Source organism: Pleurodeles waltl, chromosome 4_2 (assembly GCF_031143425.1).
Source record: "Pleurodeles waltl isolate 20211129_DDA chromosome 4_2, aPleWal1.hap1.20221129, whole genome shotgun sequence".
NCBI classification, from domain to species: Eukaryota; Metazoa; Chordata; class Amphibia; order Caudata; family Salamandridae; genus Pleurodeles; species Pleurodeles waltl.
In genome coordinates, this window is record NC_090443.1 from 724,626,092 (window position 1) to 724,651,329 (window position 25,238).

General features: G+C 44.5%; 1 long non-coding RNA gene across 1 annotated transcript in view; it reads left to right on the forward strand.

The window, feature by feature from the left end:
* LOC138293235 (uncharacterized) overlaps nt 1-25,238 on the forward strand; it is a 112,415-nt gene that overhangs the window by 69,006 nt on the left and 18,171 nt on the right. The window contains exon 3 of the long non-coding RNA XR_011202940.1: nt 10,136-10,303. This is a non-coding gene — a long non-coding RNA (uncharacterized lncRNA). The remainder of the gene's footprint in view (nt 1-10,135; nt 10,304-25,238) is intronic.

A 25,238-nucleotide genomic window follows, 5' to 3' on the forward strand; every position in this document is an offset into this window, starting at 1 on the left:
GCCAATTGTTGAACCCCTATGTTCTGGAAGTATAATACACAGAGCCACTTTTAGACCTTTTCTCAAAAACTATACAATGTTTAATAAACAAAGTCCACAGGGTGGCACTCTTGCACAACAGAAGCTCTGGGATTCTGTCTATAAGGCATTATTTATATAATTCTAAGGGCTCCACAACCTTATTTTACTCATATTACAATGCACCCTAAGGTCTTTATAACGCCATATAATTACACTAATTATAAAAATATATAACACAGCACAATTTAAAAACATTACAGTTCCTAGAATTTATACATGTACAATAGACTGGAAGCCGGATCCTAGGATCCAAGCCATGTTTTCGCCTTAGCTCAACAAGGCTCTGAACCATGTGGGGGGGCGGAGCTCAATCTAAACTCCAGCCTCCAGGGTGGAAAAGACAGGCTGAGCCAGCTCCAACAATTTTTTTTAAATGGCCGTCTGTGGAGGCAGCATGTGTGGGGACCAGTGTCTTTCTCTGCACCATCCTTGGACACCAGACCCCCTGAACTAAGGTGAGTGGCTGAGGGCTTGGGGGGCCTGAGCCTACTGCTCAACACCCCCACCAATGATAAGCTGTATGGTTAGGGCTGTGGGGGCCTATAGGGGAGCAGAGGACACAGATCACATGTGGAAACACACACACACACACACACACACACACACACACACACACACACACAGTGTGCTCTGTATCCTCTGCCCTGTAGCCCATAGTAATTGCATGTTTAGTTTTTGTCATATTTTGTTTTTTATTATTTTGATTTCTTTCACACTTTTTTTCTTTTTATATTTTATTTATTTACTAAAAAAATAATAATTCTGCCACGTAGGCCCCATGGGGGCCCCGAACATCGTGCTCAGGCCCCCCAAAGGCCCAAACTTATTGATAATAATGGGGCCTGAGGGCCCAAGGGTGCGAGGCTCGGGCCCTCAGGCCAGGCCCTTTCACCATCTGCGGCTTCCCCTACTCTTAAACATGGTTCTCAGAGGCAGCGCGGCCTTCGAGAACAGACCCGCTTCTATTAGTAACTTGAGGTCTCCGAGCTGCAACGTGCTCAGAGACCTCAAGTTAATAATAGAAACGGCCTGTTCTCGTAGGCAGCGCTGCCTCTGAGAGTAGACCATTTCTATTATTAGCGCGAGGCCCCCGAGCACAGTGCGGCTCGGAGACCGCGTGCTAATAATAGAAACTATCTGCTCTCAGAGGCAGCACGGCCTCTGAGACCAGATCGGATCTGCAGATAAGGAAGGCCTCCGAGCCGTACCGCGCTCAGAGACCCTCGTTAGTAACATAACCGCCACGTTCTCAGAGCCTACTTGGGCTCTGAGAACGTGGCGGCTAAGTTAGTAACGAGGGTCCCGAGCGCGGTGCGGCTCGGAAACCTATGTTATCAGCATAACAGCTCCGAGAGCCCACGTGGGCTCTGAGATCAGAGATGTTAAACTGATAACTGAGGTCTACGAGCCGCACCGCACTCGGAGGCCCCTGTTATTAATTTAAGATCTCGGCTCTCAGAGACCCCGGGGTCTCTTAGAGCGGTGATGTTAAACTAATAACTGGGGCCCGTGAGTTATGCGGCACGGAGGCCCCGGGTTAATAATAGCAACGCAGACCCCCAAAATACATGTAAATGTAAAGCATCAGAACCAGCATGTACAAATTAAGCATGACCTCCACCCCTCCAAAATAAGTACATATCCTCAAAATACATGTAAATGCTCAGTATCAGAACCATCATGTACAAATTAAGCATGGCCTCCACCCCTCCAAAATAAGTGCAGACCCCCAAAATACATGTGAATGTACAGAACCAGCATTTACAAATTAAGCATGGCCTCCACCCCTCCAAAATAAGTACAGACCCCCAAAAACAGGTGCAAATGCTCAGCGCCTGAACCTTCAAGTACAAATTAAGTATTACCTCTACCCTCGAAAATAAATGCAGACCCTCAAAAATAACTGCAAATGCTCAACACCAGATCCAACATGTACAAATTAAGCACTGCCTCCACCCCGCAGAATAAGTGCAGACCCTCTAAAATAAGTGCAAATGTTCAACACCAGAACCAGCAAGTACAAGTTAAGCATTGCCTCCGCCCCACAAAATAAGTGCAGACCCTCAAAAATACATACAAATACACAGCCCCAGAACCTTCAAGTACAAATTAAGCATGGCCTCAACCCTACAAAATAAGTGCAGACCCTCAAAAATAAGTGCATAGGCTCAACACCAGAGCCAGTTAGTACAAATTAAACTTTGCCTCCACCCTACAAAATAAATGCAGACCCTCAAAAATACATACAAATACACAGCCGAAGAACCTTCAAGTACAAATTAAGCATGGCCTCTACAGCCCAAAATAAAATGCAGACCCTCAAAAATAAGTGTAAATGCTCAACACCAGAACCAATATGCACAAATTAAACATTGTACCCCCACAGCTTGCCACCGCCCTTCATGTTTTCTGCCTTGAGGTCCTGATGGTACCTGCTCTCTGCAAATTTCAAGTATGTAGTTCAGAAAAAAAAGAGGTCTGTGAATGTGGGAGCTTTTACACCAGACTCATTGTGCTAATTATGCCTAGGCTTTGTGGTGGGTGTGGCCTGGAAATAGACATCTGTTTTAGGTGGCCACTGGCTATCCACTGCTTGTTTCAAACTTTTAATTGCATGGTCAGTTTATAATTTGACCTCTACTGAACCCCTTTGATGCCTGTCCTGGAAATGTCCTGTGGGGTTTACATCTGTTTTAGATTTGCAATGCCTGTCATCCTTTGAGTCCAGTCCTGGGGGCATACAACTGTTTTAGATTTGTAATGCCTGTCATCCTTTGAGGCCTGTCCTGTGAAGTCATTGGGGGGCTTACATCTGTTTTTAGGCTTGCATTACTGGTCCACTGTTTTGTTTCTAACTTTTAATTGCATGGTCAATTTATAATTTACCCTCTACTGTGCCCCTGGAAAAGTCCTGTGGGGTATACATCTGTTTTAGATGTGCATTGTCTGTCATCCTTTGAGTCCAGTCATGGAGGCATACATCTGTTTTAGATTTGCAATGCCTGTCATCCTTTGAGTGCAGTCCTGGGAAGTCCTGGGGGCATACATCTGTTTTAGATTTGCAATGCCTTTCATCCTTTTGAGTCCTGTCCTGGGAACTCTTGGGGAATACATCTGTTTTAGGTTTGCATTACTGGTCCTTTGTTTTGTTTCAAACTTTTAATTACTTTGTCAGTTTATAATTTAATCTCTATTGAGCCCCCTTTGATGGCTGCCCTGGAAAGTCCTAGGGTATACATCTATTTTAGATTTGCAGTGCCTGTTATCCTTAAGTCCTGTCCTGGGAACACTTAGTGCTACATCTGTTTTAGATCTGCCTTTCTAAATTGATAGGCTGGCTCTAACAAAAGCAACATTTGACCAGCCCCCCTTTTTAGGTTAGCCAACAGTGAGGATTTTTGGCCTGCCCGCCCATTTCTCCATCCTGTGAGGGGACCCCAAAGCAGCCACTTGGTCCTGAATGTCTGACATGTCCAGACCTGTCCTCTAGGCTCTGAAACTGGTTGCACAACACCAAGGCCTTCATTTTACTCAGCCCATAGACCAATACCCAGGGGCTAGGACCCTGGCACATGGCTAACACGTGACGCCATAAGGTCACAAACCACGTGACACCTCTACACCTATGTCAGTTCCTGGACGGGCTCTCAGTAACACCGGAAGTCCCAGTAACGGAAGTGATGTCATTTCCGGGGCGGGACAACTGTCACTTTCCGTTGATAAGGAAAGGTATCCCCTCCTACTACTTGCTTGTACTGTGCTTTTCACACAATTAATTGACAGACTTTTAACCAAGCAATCCATGTCGATAACTCTTTGGAGAGATTTTAGGCAAACCCCACAGTTCCATTACCTCTTCTATGGGTCTGGGTCAGAGCTCAAGCCTTAAAGAATTCAGCGTAGTACTCCTCCCCAGAAGCAGGAATTTCCTCAGCAAATGGTGTTCAATTTTCTGTAGCCTGAGCGTCATTTTATGGCCCAAAATGTCTGCTCTATAAATCGTTGCTGAGAGCGTAACTTCTAGTATGGCTTTTATTGAGTCTCCCCCTGTGTTTCTCTTAGATTATGGGACTGACCCCACACTTTACTTCACTAGACCTAGGAGAGTTTGATGTTGAATCTGATTGCTAGGTATTTGAAATGTGATATTTCAAAGAGAATGTTTGCTTCAAAGGTGAAGTCTGGTTTATGGTTATAAATTTTGTTTTACCGGTATTACTTGTTATTTTCTTTTCTCCACAATATGTCCAAAAGCCTTTGATTGCATGTTTCATTGCCATTTCTGTCCATGTCAAGAGAACTACATTGCCAGCAAATAATAGGATCACTATTTTACCACATAGTTTTGAAACGTCCAGCCTCACAGTGACCTTACAATGCACTAATGCAAGTTACTATGCCTACTTGAATTTCCGGCTGCCATTGCACGGTCTTTAGAGTAGGTTTCAAGATGATATTTATTTATTTATGGGGTTTGCCCAGTATTTTACTTTTGAGGCAAGGTGCCTTGCGTTAGCAAGAAGCAGTTCAACTAGCAACGGATTGTAGTTGCTTGGACCTTGCATCCCATGCATGTCACGCACTACTTGCCAAGCTTCGACATTTATTAGGGCATAACGTAATAAACTCATACTATATCCTGCATGATATGTTCTTCTTGATGGTGTCTCTGACTTAGTTCATCAATTTAGCATGTAGAGGGCTCCATCTACCATATGGTTGCAAACTGTAACTCACTAGAGTTTTTACCCATAGGTAAATCTCCTGCAGGTATGCCATATGACTTTTTTCATCCAGGAGTTCCTTTACTGCCATTCTTTTATCAGGCGTTCTGTTGAAACCACTTAAACTAATAGGACCTGGTTAACACTACCCCTTCGGGCATCATAATAATTTATAATGTCCAGCAGGAGTTTATCATTTTTCAGATTCGTATGTTGTATATGTCTTCCCATGTTCTTACGTGCTTTTAGAATAGCATTTAAAATAGAATAAGACCAAGGTTGGTTATTTGATAAGCTCCCTGTCTGGTCCAGCCCTAGCCTGCCCAACCCCATTGGTAGCCACCAATGACTCCTTATTATCTAACTATTCAGATTTTCTTCAAGCCTTTAAACAAATGTTCGAACGACCTGGACTGGAAGCTGCTGCTGAAGAGGCGTAATGCGAGATGCAACAAGGGAATCAGGATGTCCTGACTTACATAACTCATTTCAAACAACTAGCAGCTTAAACCACATGGGCTGAACGTACTTTTGTGACACTCTTTTGTCAAGGGTTACGCAACAAAATAAAAATGAACTGGTGCATTCCATCCAGGCATCATCATTGAAGGAACTAATGGATCCGGCACTTAATATCGAGTACCGTTTACAAGAGCGTAGATTGGAGAAACGAAGGTCCAGGTTTCCGTCCCAGCCTGTGTCTATGCGCCCACTCTACACGTTGTCCTGAAGAAGATCAATCAGAAAAAAACAGTTTCTACAGATTAAGAACCTATGCAAATAGATGTTGCTCATGGACTGTTATCTGAAGCAGAGCGAGAAAACAGACAACGCAAAGACTTGTGTCTTTATTGTGGCAGTGCGGATCATTTAATTTCGATGTGTCCAGTCCGTACCATCAGACCTTCGGGAAACACCAACTCCCGTCCCCTGAGAGAAGGAAGGGGACAGGAGGCATTGAGATACCTTCTATCTGCTCCTCCAGAGAAAGTACCACAGCTCTCTTTATATTCTCAGTAATTCTACAGTGTCCTAATCAGGAAGAACAAATATTCGTATTATTGGATTGTGAAACCAGTGGAACGTTCCTTGATGAGAATTGGGCTAAGGAAAAAGGAATACCCCATGTTCCTAAAGATGTTTCCGAACATGTTCAAACAGTTGATGGCTCTCCCTTAACTTCCGGACCAGTGGTGGAAACCATTCCTACACTTTGTCTGCAATTCAGAAAACACAAGGAATATGATGCTTTTGATTTGAAATCTTCCCCTAACCATACAATGATTCTGAGTATTCCTTGGCTAACACAACATAATCCATATATCAATTGGGAAACAAGGACCATATCACTTTCGTCCCACTTTTGTAAAGTACATTGCTATTCAACAGATTCCTATTGGTCTCAAAGAGGGTCAATTTTTTCTTCCACTGATGCAAGCAACACTATTAATCTGATTCAAGGAGTACCCATATGTTACCAGGATTACTCTGATGTGTTCCAGAAACCTCAAAGACCCATGTTGCCTCCTCATCGGGAGTATGACTGCACTATTCCTGTGATACCTGGAGAGGTGGTTCCATTTGGAAGAATGCATTCCCTGTCAGAGCAAGAAAGGAAGGTTCCTAAGAAATACATAGATGAAAACATGCAAAGTGGCTTGATTGTTCCCTCTACATCACCTGCTGGGGCTCCTCTTTTCTTTGTACCAAAGATCTCCGTCCTTGTATTGACTTTCGAGGGGTTAAATAAGATTACCATCAAGGATAGGTATCCCCTACCTCTCATTAAGGATGTTTTGGAAGCAGTCCAAGGGCCACGATTTTTACCATGCTAAATTTGAGGGGTGCCTATCATCTATTACGAATCAAGGAAGGAGATGAATGGAAGACCGCTTTTCGCACCCCGTTAGGTCATTTTGAATATCGCGTCATGCCTTTTGGTCTGAGTAATGCACCTTCCGTATTCCAAAGATTTATGGATTCACTTTTCTCAGATCTTTTGAATCAAAGTGTCGTAGTCTATCTGGATGACATTCTGATATATTCTCATTGTCCCAAACAACATACTAAACATGTGCGTCAGGTTCTAGAAAGACTCAGACAGAACAATTTATATTGTAAGCTTGAAAAGTGTGAGTTTAACAAGACCAAGGTACATTATCTTGGTTTCCGTATCAATAAAGTTGCCATTTCTATGGATCCAGAAAAAGTACAAACCATACTAGATTGGCCCTCTCCCACTTCTGTCCAGGAGACACAGTGCTTTCTAGGGTTATCCAATTTCTATCGACAATTTATAAAGGACTTTGCACTACAACATGGTCAGATAACCCAGACCACCAAGAAAGAAAACCTAAAGAAAGGTTTTACTTGGATAGAAGAAGATGAAAGAGCTTTTCAGAATTTAAAACACGCCTTTACACAAGCACCGATACTATGTCATCCTGACACTACAAAGAAATTTATAGTGGTCACTGATGCATCAGATAGAACCAATGGAGACGTGTTATTGCAAAAACAAGATGATGACGACCTAGAACATCCTGTCTTTCATCTGTCCCATGTGTTATCAGATGCAGAATGAAACTACTCCGTCTTGGAAAAAGAATTACTAGCACTGAAAACTGCCTGCAAGGAGTGGAGGCAATTTCTAATGGGTTCACATGAAACCTTTGAAGACAGGACAGATCATCGCACTCCACAATGTCACCGCAGTTTTCAATGCAGGAATAGTCGGCAAGCCAGATGGGCTTCCTTCCTTAGCCAATATAACTTTGTGGTTATCTATATACCTGGATCCCAGAATATTGTGTCTCATGCTTTATTCCCCCTGATATCCGGAAAGCACAATTACTACCTGTCCACACATAATAGAGCCATGTCGAATAATGGGGGTCGTTCAGTCCTTTCTCAACCGAGTGAAGACTGAGTACCAGAAGGTAGCTATGGAACTCCTTAAGTTCCCATGTACAGAAATACCAGGAGTACTACTATCATAAGAACACCTTATTTTTGCCTATTAAGAAGGTGCAAACGGAAGCCCTGCAAATGGGTCACAACTCTCCTATTGCTGGACATTGTGGAAAACAGAACACACAGGACTGCTCCTTTGCTCCTTTTGGTGGCCCATGGTAAAATCTGATGTGGAAACATATTTAAGATCTTGCCCGATATGTGTTCAGACTAAGACACCTCGAACTAAGCCAGCAGGTTTATTGATGCCCTTGCCTGTGCCTTCTGTAACATGGCAAACGGTGACCACAGATTTTATATGTTCATTACCATTATCTGCAGGATATCAGGTCATAATGGTTACAGTAGACTGTTTCACTAAGATGGCTCATTTTTCAGCCCTAAAGAAGTTACCCACCTCTAAGGAAATGAGTCAAGTCTTTCTACAAGATATTTTCCGATTACATGGCCTCCCGCAAGTAATCATTTCTGATTGAGGACCTCAATAAGTGTCTCATTTTTGGAGAACTTTTTGTAAGTTTTTACATATAGAGGTGACTTTATCCTATCCAGACCAATGGTCAAACAGAACGTTTAAATCAAGGACTACAAAAATGTCTACGTTGTTTCTGTAATGCAACTTAAAGTAATTGGTCATCATATCTATAATTAGCTGAGTTTTCCTATAACAATGCAGTCCATAGTGCAACAAAGTCTGCACCCTTTTTTGTACTTATGGTTTTCATCCTACTGCTTTTCCTACCATCACTCATAAGGACACTGCTGTTCCAGCAGTTACCTCATTTGTCCAAAATGTCCGTCAAATCCAAGACCTGCTGCATACCAATCTATTAGCTACTGAGCGTTACACGAAGAAGGTAGCTGATACCCGGCGTAGTCCTGTACCATTGTACCAGCCTGGAATCAAGGTCTGGCTTTCTTCTAAGTTTTTGCCCTTTAACCTCTCCCAAAATAATTTCAAACCCTGTTACTATGGTCCTTTTAGAGTCCTGCATGTCATCAATCCAGTCTCAGTCCGACTTTGTCTACCAGTGACTTGGAAAGTTCATCCTGTTTTTCATGTTTCTCAACTCAAACCTTTTGTTCCTGATCCCTACAAAGAAATGCCCATTGACCTCCTCCTCTTCTAGTTGGTGGTCATCCCGAATATGAGGTACAAGAGATATGCGATTCTCGCACTTTTCGGAATCATCTCCAGTTTTTGATTTGCTGGAAAGGATAAACCATCATTGATTGTTCATGGGAAGATGCTTCCTCAGTCCATGCTCCTCGTCTGGTTCGCTAATTTTTTTAGCATTTTCCAGACAAGCCTGGGGCTTCGGGGAGGGGACCTACTCTGACTCTGCGAAGACCGGTAGTGCCTCACTTACAGGCCGCTTTCAGATCGGCGGGCCGCATCTCGGCTGGCCGTTTCTGCCAAAGTCTGCTTTTCTGTCCAAATCCTGTTTTTTGGGCCGCTGCACGATCAGTAACTTTCCCCTTGGGCACTGTTTTATGCTGCCTCCTCTCTTTGCCTTCATAGTTGCTTACCTGTCATTGCTGTTTTCTTCTTTTTCTTCTTTTCACTTCCTTTTTAGGGGCGAGCGCAAAGCGCTCCGTCCCATGCTGTAATCTCTCTTTGGGCTTCTAACCATGCCCATGTCACGTCAGTCACTTTAATTGGTTTGTGGGCTTGCCTTTTAAAATCCGCTTGCTTTCATTTGTGAAAGGCATGCATACGTCATGCCTTTTCAGGTATTTAGCCCACCTACACAGCACCGGAAAATTACTGAAACCATTCGAGGCTTGATGTTTTCAGCATGGTTTCTGGACTACTTTATCTTTTTATTTTCCACGCAGTGCAATTGCGCTGGGGTTTCAATAGCGCGGTCGCGCTCTGTTTTTCCGTTTTCAATTTCAGCGCGATCGCGCTGTGTTTTTTTTTCTTGTAATTTGTGTGGCAAGAAAAGTCCGGTTAGGAGTTTACAATACTAATAGCTCTAACTTGAGCAAATGCGAGACCCTTTGCATTGCAAATGCTTGTTTCTTTTTCCTTATTTGACCATATTGTTTTCTTCTCAAGAGTCTGTGTTACCTTCCCTGCATGCTTTGCTCACTACCTTTTATACTGTGGCTAGTTTCCCATTCACCTTAATGTGGTCTTTCCCAATCCAAGATGGTGTCTTCAGTATTTCCTGCACGTCACTTCCTGTTTGTCCGTATAGAAGCCCAGCTGGTTTTCTGTTCTTTGCGTTGCAAACACTTCCTTCGTGGTTGTGCTACTCGCTCCTGAATCATGTGATTTTGGACTTCTCCTGTTCTTTTTCCGCCTGCATCTTATTCAAGTTCCCTTTGTGCTTTTGTTCTTCTTTTTTCAGGAGTCCTTGATTCAGAGGTTTTTCCCACGTTGTTTTTTTTCCTCTGGGACGTCTTCTGGAAGTTATGGCCTGCTTGGTGTTATATTATCAGCAGAAGTCGCCCCTACCTTGGTCAATCCAGAACAAGAAAGAAACCAAGTGGTGCCCAGAGATTGGCTGATTATAACGGTAAGAAGCACTCAAATCGTGACAGAAAAACAGAAGATCTTGGACAACTCACAGAAGAAAGGAGAGAAGCACCTTCAGGAGATGAGATCCCTCTAGGAAGATTTAAAAAACATTAGGGACAATGAGATAAGTTGTCTTTTAAAGGTGTAAGAAAACCAAACAGTCTGCCATGCGTTGACTAGTAGCTTAACAGAACAGATTGTGTACAGTGCAACATTATTTGTAATTGCAGAGGTAGGAATTATTACAATACACATAATTCAGATATGGGTAATGATATATAGGAGATGCTTAGTTCACAAACAACATTAAACCCACATCGAGCATCATAAAGAATTTAAAATATAGAGCAACACTTAGCATATAGTAGATAAGTTGTCTAAGCTTTAACCTGAATAAGCAATGGAAACAGGATAGAAGTTAGAGAATAATATACGATTGATTACATAACAGCATTGGTCATGGATTAAAAAGGTAGAAAGGATATCCGTGTACCAAAAGTATACATAAGTAAAGAGATATGCATATATGGTGGTGAAAAATGCATGGTTACAGCACTATGGAGTACAGATCTAGCATCATGGAGTCAGCATACAGCATATTAGTCCAGAGGGCAGTAACCTGAATGAGAAGTAGAGACAGCTGCAGTATCAACAAAGGGAGGGACTGGGAGATTAGTTGGTCCAGTGTACGGTCTCCCAATTAACTGAACATACAAAAAAGGTGTACACTGTTCCAAATGGAAAAATATAATCACTAGGGGAACATTAAAGTTCAGGAGCAAGAGGATGTCATGCTTCATCATCGGGTAGCTCCTCGTCAGACCGGCGCTGCAATGTCTGACGGGCTCCCCGTAAGGGGACTCTTTGCCAGAGATCTTTTAGGTAGCAGCCGTGGTAGCGGACACTACAAGACCTGGTTTTGCGGTCAGGCGCTAATCCTGGCAGGAGAGTGAAAGCTAAAATTGGTTCCCAGTCTTAATAGGAACGAGTCAATTTAATTAATCAATGGAATAAGACCGGGACCAAGATTAAAAACAGAAGGGAAGTGTAAAATGAGGAATAATGCTCAACCACTTTCTGCATGGTGCTGGAGCTTAAGGAGATTAGCAGGAAGCAGTTCAACTAGCAACGGATTGTGGTTACTTGGACCTTGCATCCCATGCATGCCACACACTACTTGCCAAGCTTCCACATTTATTAGGGCATAACCTAATAAACTCATACTATATCCTGCAGGATATGTTCTTCTTGATGGTGTCTCTGACTTAGTTAATTAATTTAGAATGTAGAGGGCTCCATCTACCGTATGGTCGCAACTGCAACTCAGTTTGCGACCATAGGTAAATCTCCTGCAGGTATGCCATATGACTTTTTTCATCCAGGAGTTCCTTTACTGCCATTCTTTTATCAGGCATTCTGTTGAAACCACTTAAACTAATAGGATCTGGTTAACACTACCCCCTGGGGCATTATAATAATTTATAATGTCCAGCAGGAGTTTATCATGTTTCAGATTCATATGTTGTACATGTCTTCCCATGTTCTGACGTGCTTTTACATTAGTATTTAAAGAGGCTGAGACCCAGATCAGTAGTCTCCTTTTTGACCTTCTCATGTTTGACTGAGTTGCTGGAACACAATGTGTTATGAAGCTGTCCATAAGTATTTCTGCAACTGACAAGGTTTTCTTGAAGACATAGTGAATGATACCCAATCTGCGTCCTCTGAATTTATTTCTTGTCCTACTAAGTTCCACGTTATGATGGTTCATGGTGTACTTGGATCGAGTTCAAGGCTGTTCCCTTTCTACTTGAGGTTTCTTCTAGTAGGCCATTTACTTGGGGCAAATACCATGAATGCTTGCTGTGTCTGTCAGCAAGTGCCACTACTACCTAGGACCATTCTTCATGTTGAATGTTTTCTGCTGTTGCTTTTCTGTCTTGGATTATTACCTTTGAGGCTTTTACTGTATGAATTTTCACTTTAAACGTTGCTATTTTTATACGTTGCTGTCTCATGCGCACTTGGGCCAATCACTGGTCTGGGATCTCCTCTGTTTACATTGGTATTTTCTTCAATCCTCTTCTTTGAAGTTGGAACATTTGGATTGAGCCATAAGTTAGAAAGGTGGATTCATAAACTAGTGTTTTGTTCACTGTGGCCCTTGAGGTCACCAAGATTTCTGATGAATTTCCTTAGTCTCTGTTTTTTCTATAACCTGACTCCAATTACATCTTGATAAGTCATTTGCTCAAGTCCTGGTATTGCTGTCATTAATGTTAGTATGTTGCCTCTGGTTCAGATATCCTGTGATCCACATGTTGGGTACATTGGGGAAAAGTAAGTGCTTGCCTGTGTTTGTTTCCTAGGTGGGCTGTGCTGTCTGGAAAAATCACCAGAAAGTCCTTACTTCTAAGTATTGCGAGCATGCTACTGAGATTTCAGTGTTTATTTTCCACATTTCAAGTGCCGCAGTTTTTATGGGTTGTTTTAGTCAAATTAAAGTCAAGTTGTACTCTTTGAGCTTGATTACCTATAGGCCTTTGTGGTGCCCAGGTCACAATAAGTCTCATAATGTGCTGCTCCTGGCTCACTGAGGTGGCTGGTAAGGAAAGAAAGTGTCAGCCTCCGGCCTTAAACGGCCATGGATTGCCTTCAAAGAGGAAAATGTGCTTTTTCTGCTGCTTCTCGTTATGACTGCACCCATGAGGATACCACCTGAAAGTTCAGTCTCGATTTTGGTTTAGAAATCTGTATTTATTTTTAGGATTAATTTAAGTCCTTCTCCCAGCTTTGCTAGGATGGCTGAACAGCTGCAGCTTTATTTTTGCCAGTGGTCCGCTATCATCTCCTCTATTATTACCCATATAATTCTGTTAATGGTTGTATCGCTTTGTATTTTCACCTGTATGTCTGTAAGCTCAGGTAGGATGAAGTCCTCTGAGAAAGCAGATTTTTCTATTTTTGTATGCACTGGAGACATCAAAGTGTTGACATTGTGTTGATTGTTGCAATCAGCTTTTTCGGCTTCTATCAGAAAGGCTTCTAACCATGATCCATCTTTAGTCTGTGTTTAGCAAAGTTATGGCTCGCACTTACTGAAGGGGGTGGGGCAGCGCATGCGCGGTGGGGAGACAACTGAATTAAATTAAATATAAAAAACACTTACCCTTCGCTCCTGCACCACTCCTCTGACTCCTTCCGTCTCGCTTGTGCTGCAGGCACAGGCTCCCAGCCTGCCCTGCGCCAATCCTGATGCTGCTTGTAGCAGCATCAGGATTGGCTGGGAGCGCCTTGGCTGGGTGCTCCCAGGCAGACTGGGATCCTGTGTAGGCTCTCTCCAGCAGGAGCGAGCCCTGTGCGCATGTGTGTTTGGCCAGCCTGAGACGGCCGGCCAAACACACATGCGCTCGAGGGGGAGTGCTGAGCACTCCCCCAGTGCACGTCACCCCTGTGGCCACACCCCTTTCCCCAAAAAACAGTGATAAACACAGTTTATGATCCTTCTTTGGGAAAAGGTTTGCAGCTGCCGCTGCAGGCGGGGGGGCAAAGTTCCTATGGAGGAGCCGCCCCTGGTTCAGCAGTAATGCTTCCTTTTGTACTAAAATCCAAAAATGTGATTGGAGATTCTAAAACCTCCGGTCGCTTTTGTATTTTCACGGACAAGCAAGTAGGTATGTTCTTGCAAGTATTATGGTATTTCTTATTCGGTGCCACAATCTTTTTGTCACTCTCTAGCCATATCTATAATAAGGCTGTCTTCAGATTTCTGCTGGTCAGATTAGTTTTGGATTAATCCATGTTTGAGTTTTGCCTCTGTGCACACTCAATTTTGAAGTAATTAGTTATTTTTTGTGCACCTTGTATCTGTTATTTATGGTGCTGTTTCATGGGTTTTGAATCACGTCTACTGCGATGATAGGATGGGGAGACTGTAGCCAATCCTGCTGGCATAAGTTATTTGTGCCATGGCAAATAGTACATCTTCCTACTTCTCTTACTTTGCAGCTGATCTCTGGGCTTAAAGCACATTACTTGCTCTTTTGGTAGTTTCTGGTCCTCCTCTGTTTTCGTGCGCCAAGTCTGGTGGTTCTTATTTTGTTAATTTGGTTTTATAAGTATTGTAGCAATGTGCTACCTGTGCTGTGTCTTCTGAGAATACTGCTTACTTTTACCTATAATGTGATTTGGAGGGCTAGCTTTATTTGGTGAAGAGGTTCTAAAAAGACAGTGTGAGAGTAAGCGAATAATGAATTAGTTAGGACCCCCCACTATCCCTACATGGTAACAGAATTCAGTTTTTCTTCATTCCAGTCAATAGATGGCAGTAAGGTATAAGTCCAGGTCCATGTTGAAAGCAGGATCAAGCTTCACTTACAGGAATGTAGGTGACTCCTTATGTGGGACTTGGTGCACCTAATGCATATGCAGCTCTGTTCACCTGCTCTGGTTGATCTAATCTCCACAAAGTACACCTGCCTCCACCCTATGTCAGTGGAGTGTACATAGGTGGACAAGAAAGTACTGAAGCCTCTGCTCTACACCCTTCTGTCCACTCAACCCATTTGTCGGCACCCAGGAGAGAATGAGCGCAGTGGTGGCCACACTGGCCTCAGTCCCTAGCTGGGACTGATTAGAGCAGTCATGCACAAGCTTATGTTAGGACGGTATAAACATGGCTTGCTGTTTATGTGGAGATCTGGGCAATAGTGCGAGTCCGACAATGAGAAGCGGACATCTGTGAGATCCTGAATATGACAGGAGTAATAATATATTAGTCGTGAAAAAGCTCCAGAATTCCAAAGTCCAAAGGTCTACCAGCGAGATTACAATTTATCAATTTGCTTAATAAAGTTAAACAACAGCAACAGGCCTTGGCCCTGGTTTATCTCAAAGGAGCCATGTGCACCCATCTGCTTCTAGACGCTGGCTTTTTCACCCCACACAGCTACCCCTCCACTGACCTCAAAGCCCTGGATCCTGGACACCCCAAAAACCACTGCTACTGCACATCCCCACGCACCACCAGAAAACAGCTGTCCTGCCGGCAGTACTGCTTCACTTGCAGCACCGAAGAAACACAGCAAACACGACTGCACCCACTATGCCAACCGAGGCCACCTTGAAAGACCCAACTACATCAAACAAGATCACCTCAGACAACCTCCAGTGCATCTTACTCAACGCATGATCATTTGTCAAACAAGCCACAAATATCCAGGGCACAATCTCATCTCTCAACCCGGACGTCATCTTTCTCTCTTTCTCATGGAGACTTGGCTGAACCCCACCTCCTCAAAAGACATTGCCATCGCCACCCCTGAAGGATATAAAATAATACACCAGGACTAAAACATCTAACATGGTGGTGGAATTGCCATCATCTACAAGGACACCACCCACTGCACGACCTCCCTAGACGACCCAACCCCGATTATGGAACATCTCAACTTTCAACTCCATACAGATGGAAAAAGCACCATCAGAGGCACCCTCACTTACAGACCACCAGGAGCATGCCCCAGCTTCTGCAACATCAGCCGGACCTCACTGCCTCGATCGCCATCGACTCTTAGCACTACATCTTCCAAGGGGATAACAACTTCTGCCTCAATGACCTTCGCGACCCCAACACAGCTGACCTGTGGAGCATGAGCAACATCAGCCTCAAACAACTGGTCACCCACCCTACCCACATAGCAGGACACACACTCAACCTCATCTTCACTTCCAGCGCCAAAGTCAAGTATAACCATGCCACACAGCTCACCTGGACTGACCAATACAGCATCTCAAGACCTGCCAACTAAATATTGTGCCCTCCAAATCCACAAGCAGCGACTGGAAAAGATATCAGAAGACCAAAAGAACAACGGTCTCTGTGCCCACCTCCCAGACCCAACACTGAGCCAGAACAAGCAGTAAAAAACATCTCCCAGTGGATCACAGAATAGGCAGACCCAGTTTGCCTACAAAGATGACCAACGCCAAAAGGCCAACCAAAAGAGCCAGCTGGTTCACTGAAGAACTGAAATCCACTTAGTGCATCTGCTGGCAACTAGAAAGGAAATGGTGCTGTAGTAAAAAGACAGGAGAACGCACAGCCTTCAAGACAGCACTCAACAGTACCACAATCTCCTGAAAGAAACTTAGAAGAATGCCCCTGCAGATGCATTAAAGCCAGCACAAACCGCAGCAAGGAACTCTTCACCATTGTGAAGAATTTCTCCAACCCTGCTGCTGCCAAGAACTACATTACACCCTCCCAGGAACTATGCAGTACTCTTGCGGATTTCTTCCATGACAAGATCTCAGTCAGCTATGAAAACTTTGAACCCCAACTCTCAGCTACCAACACTATCAACCAGCTAACACTCACAAACCCCGAACACCTGCACCCCTACTGTTACCTCATCACCATGCAAGACACTATCTCCATTATAACCTCCGTACACTCAGGAGCACACACTGACCCTTGCGGCCACCACATCTTCAACCTGGGAAGCAAGACAATAGGCAACAAGCTCAGGAAAGCCCGGAACGTCTCCATTACATCGGCCTCTTTTCCCAAGGACTGGAAACACGCTGAAGTAAACCCCGTCCTGAAGAAAGCATCTGCCGACCCTACAGATCCGAAGCACTACTGGCCCATCTCTATGCTCCTCTATCCAGCAAAGATCCTTGAGAAAGCTTCAACTAGCAACTCACCCAAAATCTGGAGTACCATAACCTCCTCGACCTCCCCCAATTAAGATTCTGATCCAACCACAGCACCAAGACAGCCCTGATTGCTGCTACTGATGACATCAGGGCCTAACCTAGACCACAATGAAATGGCAGCCCTCATCCTCCTGGACCTGTCAGACGCATTTGACACTGTCTCCTTTCACATCCTGATCAATAGACCCCACCACATCAGGATCCAGGGACATACCTCCAAATGGTTGCATCATTCCTCTCTAGAAGAACCCAGAGGATCCATCTTCTGCCATTCACCTCGCACCCAAGGAGATCGTCTGCGAAGTTCCCCAAGGGTTGACCTTCAGCCCTACCCTCTTTACACTTGCATGGCCCCATGGCCTACACCATCAGATCACACAGATTCAATATCATCTCCTATGCCAACAAGACTCCACTCACCATCTTGCTAACCGAAGACCCCTCCACCACCAGAGCCAACTTCCACACTTGCATGTTGAACAATGCCAAATGCATGAAGGACAACTGTCTCAAACTCAACGTGGACAAGACGAAAGTCCTCATCTTTGGGAACAACACCTCGCCCTGAAATGACGCATGGTGGCCCACAGAACTCAGCTCACTCCCAGCACACACAGACCATGCCCGCATCCTCAGCATCATCCTAGACAACAGGCTATCTATGAAAAAGCAGGTCAACGCAGTCTCATCCCCCTAATTCCACACCTTCTGCATGCTTTGCAAGATCTTCCGGTGGCTCACAGTCAACCCAGAAAGACTGACACGCAGGCCCTTGTTACCAGTAGACTGGACTATGGAAACACACTCTACGTAGGAATCACTGCACACCTCCCGAAGAGCAAAACACAGCAGCAGACTCATCCTCGACCTTCCCAGAAGGATCCATGTTTAACCCCACCTCAGGGAACTACACTGCCTCCTGATACAGAAGAGATGCCAGTTCAAGATGCTGACCCACTCGTACATAGCCCCACATAACGAAGAACTAGCATATATTAAGGAACACCTGACCGCCCACCATCCGACAGGACACCTCCGATCCTCCTCCCTCTTCCTTATAGACATCACTTGGGTCCGTGGGACCAACAGCGGGGAATGCTTTTTGTCCCACCTAGCAGCCAGAGCATGAAGCAACCTTCCCCTGCACATCAGGACCACTCCAGCAATTCAGGAAAACACTCCAGACCTGGATGTTCGAATAAAAACCACCACCCAGAAACTAATATTTCCAGCACTTTGAGATCCTCATGGTTGAATTGCTGCACTTCATAAATGTTTGACTGATTGAAAGGAGGAGAGGAGTCATGGCTGTGGTGGTCGCTGCCACCTTTACTGCTGCTGTCCTGCCATGATTTTTCTTGATTGCTTCTTGGTTGCCTATCAGCTTTTTGCTGCAGTGGTTGCAGCTTCTGACCTCTCAGTTTACAGCTCCTCTTCATGGGAATTCAATGGTGGTGCAGTGTGGCACAGTTTGACTCAACTCTTCTGTCAAATCATAAGCCACACTGGGATCTACATTCCCACTGAGCAGACTGTCAGCTCCCCATTCCTGAAGTTCTGCACTGCTACTGAGAAGCCAGTGCTAATGCCTGCTCTCTGGTGGAGGGTAGAGGGCACCACCAAAGGCAGCCATGGACAAGGCTCCTCAGACGCCTCTAGTCCCAATGTGGGGCATTGGAGGCACAAGATCACTGGATCCTTAGAGCCATAGGCAAGGGCAGACGCACTGGAGTACAGCAAACAAAAATGAAAAAGTCCAGATCGGTGGCTTGAGTACATCTGGCACTTCTGCAATCTCACATGAAATCACTGCAGGACTGTTCCTTAGAGCCTAATCCTGCTTTTCGAAGTGTCAAGAAGAATTTGATGGTCAACTGTGTCAAAAGCTGTGTGGCAAACATCATCAATCACAATAACTGAATAAAATTTCATACTGTGATCGCTGTTGAAGCCAAGTTGTAACACACCCTAAGTAAATTTTTTTTTTTTACTTGGATCTCTCATTTGCTTTGAACATTTAAATAAAAAAAGCTTTTTCTTTATCCTAAGACAATATAACGACACTGAATACTTTTTTATAAAGTAACCCTCTGTTTTCAGCTACTGAATGCACCAGATTTCACACAATGTGTAATTCCCTATAATGCAGAGATGTGCTCCAAGCAGTAGGGAGGAACAGTATTTTGTTTAGGATGGTGAATAAGAACCAGCATTTTCACCTGACATGTTTTTTTACATCTCTCCTTAATTGGGAACAAGGGAAGCGATGTTTAGGTCACTTTATTTGTTTACCAGACTAGCACTTGATTTCTAGAAGACCTTGTATTTTTTTGTTTGTTTGGCATGACACTGCTCTCATTTTTTAAACTTGTACTGCAAGATTTCAGTTTGAAGATATTTACTATAAGACCAAAAGGTCTGAAAATCAGTTTATCATATGAAATTGCAGATGTTATTGACACATTTCAGTTTGTAGGTAACTGAGTAATGAAAATGTCACTTACCCAGTGTACATCTGTTCGTGGCATCAGTCGCTGTAGATTCGCATGTTTTGCATAGCCCGCCATCTGGTGTTGGGCCGGAGTGTTACAAGTTGTTTTTCTTCGAAGAAGTCTTTCGAGTCACGGGACCGAGTGACTCCTCCTTTTGTCTCCATTGCGCATGGGCGTCGACTCCATCTTCGATTGTTTTTCCCCGCAGAGGGTGAGGTAGGAGTTGAATTGTAGTAATAGTGCCCATGCAATGGAGTGACTAAGTATGTACCTATTTAAGGTTGAGATGATACATATACAAATAGTTGAAGGTAACTTCCAAACTGCTACAGGCTCCCGGGGAGGCGGGTGGGCACATGCGAATCTACAGCGACTGATGCCACGAACAGATGTACACTGGGTAAGTGACATTTTCAGTTCGATGGCATCTGTCGCTGTAGATACGCATGTTTTGCATAGACTAGTAAGCAGTTATCTCCCCAAAAGCGGTGGCTCAGCCTGTAGGAGTGGAAGTAGTTTGAAATAATGTTCTTAATACGGCTTGACCTACTGTGGCTTGTTGTGCGGATAACACGTCTACACAGTAGTGCTTGGTGAATGTGTGAGGCGTAGACCATGTGGCTGCCTTACATATTTCTTGCATTGGGATGTTTCCTAGAAAGGCCATGGTAGCACCTTTCTTTCTGGTTGAGTGTGCCCTTGGTGTAATGGGCAGCTGTCGTTTAGCTTTAAGGTAGCAGATTTGGATGCATTTAACTATCCATCTGGCTATACCTTGTTTTGATATTGGGTTTCCTGCATGAGGTTTTTGAAATGCAATAAATAGTTGTTTAGTCTTTCTGATGTTCTTTGTTCTGTCAATGTAATACATTAATGCTCTTTTGACATCTAATGTATGTAGTGCCCTTTCAGCTACGGTATCTGGTTGTGGAAAGAACACTGGAAGTTCCACTGTTTGATTTAGATGGAACGGTGAAATAACCTTTGGCAAAAATTTAGGATTAGTCCTTAGGACAACCTTATTCTTGTGTATTTGTATAAAAGGTTCTTGTATTGTAAACGCCTGAATCTCGCTTACTCTTCTTAGGGAAGTAATGGCGATGAGAAATGCAACCTTCCAGGTTAGGAACTGTATTTCGCAGGAGTGCATGGGTTTCAAAGGTGGACCCATAAGTCTAGTAAGGACAACATTTAGGTTCCATGAAGGAACAGGTGGTGTTCTTGGTGGTATAATTCTCCTAAGGCCCTCCATGAATGCTTTAATGACTGGTATCTTATATAGGGAAGTTGAATAGGTAGTCTGCAGGTATGCAGATATTGCTGCAAGGTGTATTTTAATGGAAGAGAAAGCCAGGTTAGATTTTTGTAAGTGAAGCAAGTAACCCACTACATGTTCTGGAGTTGTGTGTAATGGTTGTATTTGATTAATATGGCAGTAGCAAACAAACCTCTTCCATTTACTTGCATAGCAGTGCCTGGTGGATGGCCTTCTGGCTTGCTTTATGACTTCCATACATTCTTGGGTAAGTTGTAAGTGCCCGAATTCTAGGATTTCAGGAGCCAGATTGCTAGATTCAGCGATGCTGGATCTGGGTGTCTGATCTTTTGGTTGTGTTGTGTCAACAGATCTGGCCTGTTGGGCAATTTGATGTAGGGTACTACTGATAGGTCTAGCAGCGTTGTGTACCAGGGTTGCCTTGCCCAAGTTGGTGCTATTAATATGAGTTTGAGTTTGTTTTGACTGAGTTTGTTTACCAGGTAAGGAAGGAGAGGGAGAGGAGGAAAAGCGTAAATGTCAGTACAGTGAGTAAACTCCTGTGTTTATTTGTGTGTTTGGCACTAATTCGATTGCATTCTTTTGCAATAGTGCCTGCACTTCTATCTCCAGGAGATTGGAATGATGTTTTGTCAAATTTTGTGCTTTTGGTGGTATGTTTGGAGGGAATTGTAGAAATTCTATGCAATAACCATGTTGGATAATTGCTAGAACCCAAGTGTCTGTAGTGATTTTCTCCCATGCTTTGTAATAATGACTTATTCTTCCCCCCACTGGTGTTGTGTGGAGGGGGTGAGTGACATGTGAGTCACTGCTTAGTAGTAGGGGTTTTGGGGCTTTGAAATTTTCCTCTATTCCTAGGGAATTGCCCTCCTCTATATTGTCCCCGAAAACCTCCTCTGTACTGTCCCTGGTAACTGGACGGTGTTGCCTGTGAGGTGCTGGCTTGTGTGCTCTGACCCCGAAACCCCCCTCTAAAGGGTGTTTTACGGAATGTGCTGTAATTCCCTCTGCTCTGCGGGGAGTAGAGTGCGCCCATGGCTTTAGCAGTGTCCGTGTCTTTTTTGAGTTTCTCAATCGCTGTGTCCACTTCTGGACCGAACAGTTCTTTTTCGTTAAAAGGCATATTGAGAACTGCTTGCTGAATCTCTGGTTTAAATCCAGACGTTCGGAGCCATGCATGCCTTCTGATAGTTACAGATGTATTAATTGTCCGTGCAGCTGTATCTGCAGCGTCCATGGAGGAGCGGATTTGGTTGTTGGAAATGGTCTGTCCCTCCTCAACCACTTGTTTTGCCCTATTTTGTAGGTCCTTGGGCAGATGGTCAATGAGATGTTGCATCTCATCCTAATGGGCTCTGTCATAGCGCGCAAGTAGTGCCTGGGAGTTAGCGATGCGCCACTGGTTTGCAGCTTGTGCTGCGACTCTCTTACCAGCTGCATCGAACTTGCGGCTTTCTTTATCTGGGGGTGGTGCATCTCCAGATGTGTGGGAGTTGGCCCTTTTCCTAGCTGCTCCTACAACGACAGAGTCTGGTGGCAGCTGTGTAGTGATGAAAGCCGGGTCTGTAGGAGGCGCCTTATACTTTTTTTCCACTCTTGGTGTGATTGCCCTACTTTTGACCGGCTCCTTAAAGATTTCTTTTGCGTGCCGGAGCATACCAGGGAGCATAGGCAGGCTTTGGTAGGAGCTGTGGGTGGAGGAGAGTGTGTTGAATAAAAAGTCATCCTCGACCTGTTCTGAGTGGAGGCTTACATTGTGAAATTGTGCTGCTCTAGCCACCACTTGAGAATACGCAGTGCTGTCCTCTGGTGGAGATGGCTTCGTAGGGTATGCCTCCGGACTGTTATCTGACACTGGGGCGTCGTATAAGTCCCATGCGTCTTGATCTTGGTCACCCTGGCTCATGGTGGTGTGAGCTGGGGAATGTGATGGAGTTTGTGCTGGTGAGACGTTAATCACAGGTGGAGGAGAGGGTGGTGGGGTAACTTTTTTCACCACTTTTGTTTGTGGTGTTTGTTCAGTTTGGAACTCCAATCTTCTCTTTCTTCTAATAGGGGGAAGGGTGCTTATTTTTCCTGTCCCCTGCTGTATGAAAATACGCTTTTGCGTATGGTCTACATCAGTTGAGTGTAGCTCTTCCTCAAACCTATGCTTTTGCATTTGGGAGGTTAGCGAGTGCTCTTCTGTATAAGAGCCTGAAACTGGGTCGGTTGCAGTTTGTTTTGGCACCGAAACCCTGTCTGCATCTTTTTTCGGCTCTGAGGTGACTTTTTTCTTTTTCGGGGCCGAAACCTCTCGGCGTCGATCTTCTTCGGTGCCGCTGTCTCGGCGTCGAGCCGTGTCTACACTGGTATCTCGGTGTCGATGCTTGTCTCCAGCACTTTCTCGGTCCCGAGAAGGCTGCGTGCCGGTGTCTCGACCGGAGTCGGACGATCTCGGCACTGTTTGGGCCTTTTTCGGTGCCGACGGTCGGTCACCGAATTTATGGGTCGAGCCATGGCCTGGTGGCAGTGGCGTCCCCTGGGCCTTGTAAATCTTCTGAGTGGTTTTCGACGTCTTACTCACGGTTTGTGTATCGTCGAATCCTTCGGAGTCCGATTCTTGGATCGAAAAGGTTCCCTCCTCTTCTTGTTCCTCGAACTCCCGGTGGGCTGTCGGCGCGGAAGCCATCTGAAGTCTTCTGGCTCGACGGTCTCGGAGTGTTTTTCGGGACCGGAACGCACGACAGGCCTTGCAGGTGTCTTCACTGTGCTCAGGTGACAGGCACAGGTTGCAGACCAAGTGTTGGTCTGTATAGGGGTATTTATTGTGGCATTTGGGACAGAAACGGAACGGGGTCCGTTCCATCGGTGTTCTTCTGCACGCGGTCGGGCCGACCAGGCCCCGACGGGGGATCGAAAAAATTACCCCGAAGGGCACCGCAGCTCTTCGATCTTAGACGCGGTGTTGAATCTAACTACGCCGATCCCGAACGCAACAATACCGACGAAAATCTTCCGAAATTAGCTATCTTTCCGTTCCGAAACTCGGAGCGACAGGAACACGTCCGAACCCGATGGCGGAAAAAAAACAATCGAAGATGGAGTCGACGCCCATGCGCAATGGAGACAAAAGGAGGAGTCACTCGGTCCCGTGACTCGAAAGACTTCTTCGAAGAAAAACAACTTGTAACACTCCGGCCCAACACCAGATGGCGAGCTATGCAAAACATGCGTATCTACAGCGACAGATGCCATCGAACATATGTATCTTTGTGAGGTTCCAAAGACAGATTGGAATTAATGAGGGTAGGACTTCTTTGATTACATGGATGCCTCAAGCTTTGAAGAAGTCGGAGAAAGTTGACGATGAGAAATTTAAGAAGCTATGTTTCCTTTTTTATCCATATACTTTGAGGATATTCATCAGAGATGAAAGTTAATCTGAGCCATCCCTAACAAGATTATGTAACCCTGACTGTCCCTTAGAAAGATATTTTGTTTAATTAAGGATGCACAGCAAAAAATAGAAGGCAGATTAACATCTGTCCTCATTTTTGTCCCTTAATGAATTTTACAAATTCTTAGAATTTGACTTGTGAAACTGGAAGGTTATTCCCCCTCCCAACTGCTTTGGACTTAGACTCTTGGTTGTTCCTTCCACAACATCATTCTCTGGACAATCATTCACACAAAGTCCAATAACATTGTATATAATTCTTTGTCCAAATTAAGATGAACCCTTGGCAGTTCAGCAGTCTCATCTTTTCCTCCTTGAAACTACTCATGGCCACTGAAAAACCCTGAGACAGCATATCTGAACTATATCTGTCTTGGTGCCCGCAATTTCTCGCACTTTGCTTCCTCCCCAGCACCTGATAGGTGTTCGGAGTCAACATAGTGAACATGCAGCACCATTACCTGTGAGTCCTAACCGCATTTTGCAGGGCGAGGGCTCCCTTTTTCTGTTTGCTGGCAACTGCTACCGACAAAGATGGTTGCCTCCTTGCAAATGTAGGGGGTAGGTGCCACACACTGTCAACCGACAACCCAGCAAAACAAGATTGCTACCACCCCGAGAGACAATAGAAAATGATCCATACCAAAACGACTGTTACCTCATGCACATAAAGCTAAATCCTACAGGTAGATTCACTTTGCTATGACTATAAAGCTCCACTGTAATTCTTAACTAAGCCTTTCCAACAGTTTATACTTTCACTCTTGGCAAACACTACCTATTCTGGATTCTGTGTGCTTATTCTGTGTGGCTTGTTCTGGATTTTGTGAACTATCTTTTGCACAAATCCTTTGTTCGTCAAGAAGAGGTCATCTTTTCCTAAGGGACCCTGTAATGCTTCTTATTGCCACCAAACTATCTTGACTCCTTGAATGACTCTGCGTCCTGCCTGATGTGCTCGTGACCAGGTATGTAATGGATAATTGAGGATATTCGTCCTTCC